Below are 9,163 nucleotides of genomic sequence, written 5' to 3' on the forward strand. Positions count from 1 at the left end.
CCCTATGCACAATTTATTGAATAATTTTTTGGCAAAATAAAGGGAGCACATAAAAGAGGGATGTGAAAAATTAGCATTCCTATTTCTGCAGTGTTTAATATTATAGTAAAATTGAAATACAAAGGGGATACAGAGTGGTTAAGATAGACAATTTTATCAGTAAAGAATAATGATCCAGACATGCCGATGTGTTTCTGCTAGCAAGGGTCTGTCACCGGCAGCTCCAGGTCTCTAGAATACGAAGAAATCCCTAGAAAAAAGATTTCTTTTGTCAAGAGACCAGTTAAAAATATGCGCATGGCTCAAAAGAGGCACGTAGGAGCCCTAATTTCAGTTATCTTATTTTTAAAAATATACTTCTTTTCTCCAGTACATTATATAGTCTGGAATATAAATGTGACTTGCCTTTGCCTTACCAATAAGATGAGATGCTGAAAATGTGTCTCAAGAAATACATTTCCCCCCCCATTGTTCTATTACAACTCAGATTTGCATCTAAAAATGTAAGAAATGATTCACTCAGAAGAATACTTCTATGCATGGCTCATATATCTTCCCAGATGACTGCAAAAAAGTAATCAAAGATACTCAAATATCACAATTTTTGCACACTTATCAGAACAAATAAAATAAACCTTACCCCAGGAGCCTGCCAGAAATAGGAACATCAAATATTCAGACTTGCTGGACACTTAGGAAGACAGAAACCAGAACCTTTGTGACCCAGAAATTATGGAAATTTGCTTTCACAAACTACCTGATTAAAGACTTTAATCAAAAGAAGACTGCTTCAGAAGTTGTTATGAATCACTTCCAGACTTAATTCTAGCATGTTCACAAATAACCCTTGACTATCTAATTTGTATCAAGAAATATTCAAGGCAGTGGGTGGAAGAATTCAGAAGTGAATAAAATAGTTTCTCATCTCCAGGAGCTTCCTCAGTCAATCAATATGTAGCATCCCCGGGCACTATTCTAGTGGGGATATAGGAGTAAACAAGATAAAGTACCTGGCCTCAAAGAGTTTATATAATAATGGTGCTGGCATCAACAAGCAAATAAATAAATCCTAGCAACGTGTAATTGCAGGTGGTGAAAATTGCACGCATGAAAAATAAAGCAGCTCAAGGGAGAGCGGGGCTCTTATTGTAGATGTGACTGCCAGGGAGAACCGTCTGAGGATGTGACACGCTCACCACGACGTGAATGAATTTCAGGAGAGAGCCATGGGGAAAACCCAAGAAAAAGGAGAGTTGCAACCCTGTGGTAGGAATCCTTTCAGGATGCCGGAGACCAACAAGAAGGCCAGGGTGCTGAACAAAGTGAGTAAGGAAGGGGATGGAAAGGCTGTGAGATTGGAGAAGTCACCTGGAACTAGATTATACAGGGTCATGGTAAGGGTTTTAGATTTTGCTGCAAGCATGATGAAGAGCCACTGGCAGACTGAACAGGAAACTACATGATCTCATTAATGTTTTATAATATCCCTCAGCTTGGAAAAGATTTTTAAGGTAGAGCTCACAGTGTTTACTCATGGTATGAAGTGAGGTGTGGGAGAAAACGAAAATAAAAGAGAAGCTCTATGAGGTTTATTTGAGAAATATATTGACCCAGATGGGAATCACAGTCTTAGAAAGACTGTGTTGGTGAAGATCAGAACTTAAGTTGGAATGTGCTAAGTTTGAGAAGCTTATTAGACATTAAAATGGAGATATCAAGGACACCACTAAGTATTCTGTAAGAGCTAAAGATACAAATCAGAGACATGATTTCTCCAGGAAATGAGTGCAGATAGACAAAGGTTGGAGGTCTGAGGCCCCAGTGTTTAAATGATGGGAAAATATGACAGTACAGCAACTGATCAAGTAGGAGCAGAATCAAGGTAATGCCCATAAATGTTGAAAGTTGTTTTAATTATCTATCACTGCATAACAAACACCCAAAAATTTAGTAGCAAAAAAGCACCACCACTTAATAAATTCATAAGTCTATGGGTCAGGAATTTAAAAAAACAAGACAAAGTAGAAATGGGTTGTTATGTCTGGGACCCCAGCTGGTATGGCTCAAAAAAGTGAAACTGACACATCTGGGGTCTCAGTTCTTCTCTACTCAACCTCTCTAAATGCTAGTTTTGATTGTCTCATAACAGAGGGGTCTCAGGGTGGTCAAACATCTTATATAGCAATTTGAACCTCAAGAGACCAAACTGGAAGAAGCTGCCACTCCCTTAATGGCTGGGCTCCAAACTTGCATTAGTGTTCCTTCTACCACTATCTGTTGGTTGAATAGGTGTTCGTATTCAATTTAAAAAGGTATAAACCCACCTGGCTATCTTTAATCTACCATGCTAATGTCTTCCCCATTTCTTAAGTATTAAAAAAATACCCAGTTCCTGAATAATCAATGGATCAAAAAAGAAATTAAAGGGGAAATTTTAAGATTTTTTTTTTAATTTGACAGAGAGAGAGAGGTCACAAGTAGGCATAAGGCAGGCAGAGAGAGGAGGGGAAGCAGGCTCCCTGCTGAGCAGAGAGCCTGATGAGGGGCTCGATCCCAGGACCCTGAGATCATGACCTGAACTGAAGGCAAAGGCTTAACCCACTGAGCCACCCAGGTGCCCCTAAAGGGGAAAATTTTAAAGTATCTTGAGACAAACAAATATGGAAACACAACATACTAACATTGTGGGATGCAGCAAAAGCAGATTTAAAAGGAAATTTTATAGTTATCAGCCCATACATCAAGAAAATGGAAAGATCTCAAAGAGGCAACCTAACTATTAATCTCAGAAACTAGGAAAAGAAGAACAGCCCAAAGTCAGCAGAAGGAAAGAACTAATAAAGATTAGGGCAGAAGTAAATGAAAGCAGCAACAGGAAAATAAAAAAGATTAACAAAATTAAAAGCTGTTTCTTTGAAAAGATAAACAAAAATGATAAGCCTTTATCTAGACTATCCCAGAAAAAAGTGAGAGAATACCCAAATCAACAAAATTATAAAGGACAAAGGAGACATTACAAATGATTACACAGAAATAAAAAATATATATATCGTAATAGCACTATGAGCAATTATATGCCAACAAACTGGACTGTCTAGAAGAAACACATTAATCTTTAGAAATAACTTACTGAGAGTGAATCAGGAAGATGAAGAAAATATGAAGAGACAAATTATTAGTAGGGAGACTGAATCAGTAATCAAAAATCTCCCAATGAAGAATTTCTTTGGTCCAAATGTTTAAGGAAAAATTAATACCAATCTTTCTTAAACTCTTCTAAAAAGTAGAGGAGAGGGAGTAGTTTCACCCTTATTTCAGGAGACTAGCATTACTCTGATACAAAAGCCAGAAAATGACACTATAAGAAAACTAAAGGCCAGTATCCCTGAGGAATATACATACAAATATTCTCAATAAAACATAGCAAACTGAATTCAGCAGCACATTAAAAAGGATAATTCACTGTGATCAAGTTGGATTTATTCCTCCAATTTTTGGATGGTTCAACATAACAAATCAATAAATGTGATATAATATATTAATCGATGACAGAAAAAATCCCACAATTATCTCAATAAATGCAGAAAAAACAAGTGACTAAATCCAACATCTGTTCATGATAAAAACTCTCAACAAATTAAGTGAAGAAGAAATGTACCTCAGCATTATAAAGGCCATATACCACAAGCCCACAGCTGACATCAGCTGTGGTAGAAGTTTGAAAGCTTTTCCTCTAAGATCAAAACAAGTCAGAAGTGCCCTTCTCACTGCACCTATTCAACACAGAATAGAACACCCAGCCAGAACAATCAGGTAAGAAAAAAAAAATTAGAATTGGCGAGGAAGGAGTAAAATCATCTCCATCTGCAGATGACATTAATTTATCTGGGGGAAACTGTAAAGACTCCACCAAAAAGCTGTTAGATCTAATCAAATCATTCAGTAAAGCTGCAGGATACAAAATTAACATACAAAAATCAGTAATGTTTCTGTACACTAAACAAGTTATCTGAAAAAGAAAAATGATCCCATTTATAATAGCACCAAAACCAAAATATTTAGGAATAAATTTAACCAATGGGGTAAAATATATCTCCAGACTGAAGAGTACAAGATATTGATGAAAGAAATCAAGTAAGACTGGAAATCAAATAAATGGAAAAGCTCCATTCTGCACTCTCAGATTAGAAGAATACTGTTAAAACATTTGTACTGCCCAGAGTCATCTATAAAGTCAGATCAAACTTGATAGAGATTCCAATGCCATTTTTTTACAGTTGAAACTTAGAGTATATACAATTCTTATTTGTAACAGAAATTTTACGCCTGTAGAAAAACAAGCCTAAAATTTATACAGAACCATAAAAAACCTTGAATAGCCACAGCAATCCTGAGAAAGAAGGACGAAGAAGAGGCATCACACTTCCTGATTTCAAGCTCTATTACAAAGGAATAGTAATCAAAACTGTATGGTGATGGCATAAAAACAGGCACATGGACCAAAGGATCAGAGCTGGAAACCTAGAGGGTCGCCTGGGTGGCTCAGTGGGTTAAGCCGCTGCCTTCGGCTCAGGTCATGATCTCATGGTCCTGGGATTGAGTCCCCGCATCGGGCTCTCTGCTCAGTGGGAAGCCTGCTTCCCCCTCTCCCTCTGCCTGCCTCTCTGCCTACTTGTGATCTATCAAATAAATAAAATCTTAAAAAAAAAAAAAAAGAATTGGAAAGCTAGAAAACCTAGAAATAAACCCTCACCTGTACAGTCAACTGTTACCCGATCAGGGAGTAAAGAATACTCAATGAAGAAAAGATAAGCAGTCTGCAAGTTTGGAAGCTGAAATAAACTTGGCTTTGGGCCTGTTTATCCACTCAGTCACTTGTCCAGCACTTACCAGAGCCCTTGCCTTGATGGAGGCTTTCGGGGGACAAAGGTTGATTGGTGTGGTTTCTGCCCTAAAGAGACTCACAGTCCTCCCAGTTTGACTTATCCTTGGTGGATTAGAGAGGCCTACAAAATGTCTCAAGCCTCTGCAGGAGCAGACAAACCACTGGGGAGTAGGACCACAGGTCTGTGATCTGCAGAAGCAAAGCAGAATCCAACCTGTATTCACTCTCTTTCCCTGGATGTTCAGTTGTCAGCTCTAGGCTATCCTGAGCTTTTTGCCAAGAGAAACACTCTGTTTGCTTTTTGCAAGGTAAAACAGGGATTCAGCCTCTAGCCTGGATGCTCTCTGCTCACGGAGACCCACAGGCACCTTCACATTTGCACTCTCACCCCTGCCTCTTTCAGCTGTATTTCTGTGCAGAGAAGTTTCCTATTAAACATTGTTTCTCTGAGCAATCTCCGCCATTCTACGTTTAAATGGTTTAAAACCATTTAAAAATACCTGCCATTTCTTACAGTCTTTTGATGATTTTCACTCGTAGGAAATTTTACTGAACAAATCTTACCTTTAGACTTACTTAGGTTCAGCAAATTATCGGGGAAAATTTTAAATTGATGCTCTAGCTGGCCACCTTGTGATAGATGAAGATAATGTGGAAGGGACAAGAGCTAAATTCTGCTCCTTGAAGCTGCTTATGTTAGGTTTTTTTGTTTTTTTGTTTTTTTTAAATCATACAGGCATGAGTTTGATTCCCAGTTTGAACCTTGAGCAAGTTCATTAATCAGAGTCCTGAATGTCCTCATCTTTAGAATGGAGCAAATGGGGTGGGGTGCTGTTTACCTATGCTATGCAAGACTGCTTGCATGGAGCACTGGGTGTGGTGAAAAAATAATGAATACTGTTTTTCTGAAAATAAATAAATTGAAAAAAAAAGATACCAGATGTATAATAGAGTGCAAAAGAGTTTCTGACTCAGTTTATAATCTGTTACAGACTGAATAGCACCCACACCTAAATTCATTTGTTGAAGTCCTAATCTCCAATGTGATTATATATGGATATAGGGTCTTTAATTAGTTTCCACAGTTGGGACAAATTTTCCCATCCTTCTTACCCCCAAATAAAATGACTAAATTCCTTCTAAAAGGATATGTTTGCCAGAGAGGAACAACATCAAGTACTTATCTAATGGACTAAAATGTGGCTTGCAGTTAATTATTTCCTTGGGTTTTCATGTTCAAACAATTCTACCTTTTCTGACTTTGCTTGAAGTAGCTGGAACCTGGCTGAATGAGTCCCATGGGAAAGTTCTTTGAGTTAGGACCCAGTCTAGACCATTCTTAGGTACTACAGTGATCTTAAATACATGGCAGGGAGTAATGATGCAAGGTCCCACGCATTCAGGTTTGCTAGGTAGCAGGCAACCCGGTTAAGTATTTCACACACGCAACACAATGTCATCTAAGCTCTGAGCCGCCTCCCCATTTTACAAATGGGAAAACTTGCATGAGAAAGATGCACTTGTTTAAGGTTACAGAAATATGTGGAAGAAGTGGAAATTTACACCTACTTCTACATAACTTTAGCATGCTCCGTAATTTTACCATGGACATATCTATAAATACTATACAGAACGGTTATGTAGGTTTTCAAACTTCGAATCAATAAATTTTATTGATTTTTATATGTATATATAATTATATACTATATATTACCCTGTCACTTAAGTGACTCTTAATCAATGTTTTTGAAATTTAATGTTACCACATATCACATCTATTTCACTCATTTTGACAATTACCAAGTATTTGACTTCATAGACATGGGATATGCAATCCTTTGTTTAACTAGTCTTCTAATGATAGATATCAGTATGTTTCCATTTTTATTAAAAATCCTTCAATAAATCACTTCATATATTTCCATGTGCACACATAAGATGATCTCTAGAGTATACATGTAGACATGAACTTATCTCCAGATATATACATATATAGAGGTAGCTTATGGAATAAGCTTATCTTCACCTTTATTAACCATTGTTCAACAACTGTCAGAACATTTGCACAAAGTTAAACTCTCAATAGGACATAAATCTCTTTCCTCATAGCTTTACTAACAGAAGAAGATGTGAATTTAGGCCAAATTGTGATGGGTTTGAAATGTTAATATTGTTTCATTTGCCCTTTTTTGATTAGTAGGGAAAGAAAACATGTTTTCATAGAGTTCTCTCTGGAAAATTGCTCACAACCTGTTCAAAAACATTTTACTACTAGATTGATTGCCATTTTCCTATAGATTTGTAGTTATCATGTATACCGTAAGCTAGACATAAGACACTTACAATGTCCATAATATTGCTCATCTTTTAACTTTGCAATGGTCTCCTCATACCTAAGCTTTAAAGCCACAGTGTAGTCCAATTTATCAACTTTTTTTCCTTCATGGCTAGTGCTTTGTGTGTCATTAATAAGTTTTCCCATGTCCTTATATATGATAGCCTAAGTTTTTTCCCTAAAACTTCAGGATTTTAAAATTTTATATTTTTTATCCATTGCACATATAGTGTGAGGTATATGACGGTTTTGCTTTTACTGTTTGGATAATCACTTGCCCCTGCATCATTTGTTAATTGATTTGTAACATGAGCTATGTTATATTCCACAATTCAATCTGTGTAATGGTCTGTTTCTGGGCTGCTATTCATTACTAATTCAGTGTATCCTTTACACAAGGTTTTAATACTATAATAATTCTTGATACCTAGTAGGCAAATACCACTCTATTTTCTTCAACTTTTTCTTGGGTATTCTTTGCCATTCATTCTTCCGAATGAAGTTTAAGACTTGATTTGTCAATTTTCATGAAAACACTGGAAACACTGTTGAGACTTTTATTGGATTTGTTTCAAATTTGTCAATAAATTTAAGGGAAATTGACTTCTTCATAATGAAGTTTCTTATTCATGAAAATATATTACCATCTTATTTTTAATACTTCAAAATTTATAGTTTTCCACAAAATTATATATCTCAATAGTTATTTCTAGATGTAGTATACTTTGTCTTCATGAATGTTATCTGTTTTAACTCTTCTTATCACTTATATAGCAATTGATCCCATGTTGATCCTATGTATAGCAACCTTGATGAAATCTCTTCTTCACTTTGAAAGTACATCAGAGTACCTCCGCAATTCTCTGTGTAGATAATCATAACATCTGGAAAGAATGGAACATTTTTCTCCCTTTCTCTTCTCTGCCAGAGATTTCTTGCCATCTAATCCAAATGACAAGTTTTCAGCTGGGCACATTGCCACTCCTAAAAAACTACATTTCCCAGGCAATTTTGCAACTATACATATGCAGATATGACTTTGTTCTGGCCAATGAGATTTAAGCAAAGCCTTGTGTGGGATCTCAGGGAAAGCTCGTTAAGTGGGAATTGGTAAGTACCTTGTTCCACTTTGTCCTTCCTGCTGCCTGAAATAAAGATGCCATCGCTGGAAATTCAACAATTATATCTTGAACTACAAAGCAATATGCAAAACTGGTGAAGTTAAAGATGGATTCTGGGCCTCTGATCACTATAAGCTGCTACCCTAGTCCTCATTGATGACCTCTGACTGCCTCTGACTTTCTCTTATTTTTTTTTTAAGATTTTTTATTATTTATTTGACAGAGAGAGATCACAAATAGGCAGAGAGGCAGGCAGAGAGAGAGAGGAGGAGGAAGCAGGCTCCCTGCTGAGCAGAGAGCCCGATGCGGGACTCAATCCCAGGACCCTGAGATCATGACCTGAGCATAAGGCAGCGGCCCAACCCACTGAGCCACCCAGGCGCCCCCTTTCTCTTATTTTTTAAGAAACTATCTTTATAAAGGTATTGAGGTTTTTCCATATATACAGCTGAAGCTAATCTTAACGGATAAACTTTGCATTTCTTGTTATTTGCTTTCCTTGGGCTATTACATTGTCTCTGACCTCCAGGACAATATTAAATAATAGTGCTCATAGCAGCCCTCTTGTTCTTGTCCTTAACTGTAATAGAAATGAATCAAAATATTCTCCATTAAGTGTGATATTTGCTACAGAGCTTCTGTAGCTATCCTTTCTTATTAAGGGAAGAGAAAGTCATCATTAGACTTCACCCTAGTTAAGTCAGAGAAGTAGCCATAAGCTGCTAAGTAAAGACCTCTCTAAATTAAAACAGGCCATGCCTAAGCTTTTAAAGGTTACTTGTTTTTTAAAAAAATTGTAATATGTAACAGGAACATTTACAG

Source organism: Neovison vison, chromosome 6 (genome assembly GCF_020171115.1).
Source record: "Neovison vison isolate M4711 chromosome 6, ASM_NN_V1, whole genome shotgun sequence".
NCBI lineage: Eukaryota > Metazoa > Chordata > Mammalia > Carnivora > Mustelidae > Neogale > Neogale vison.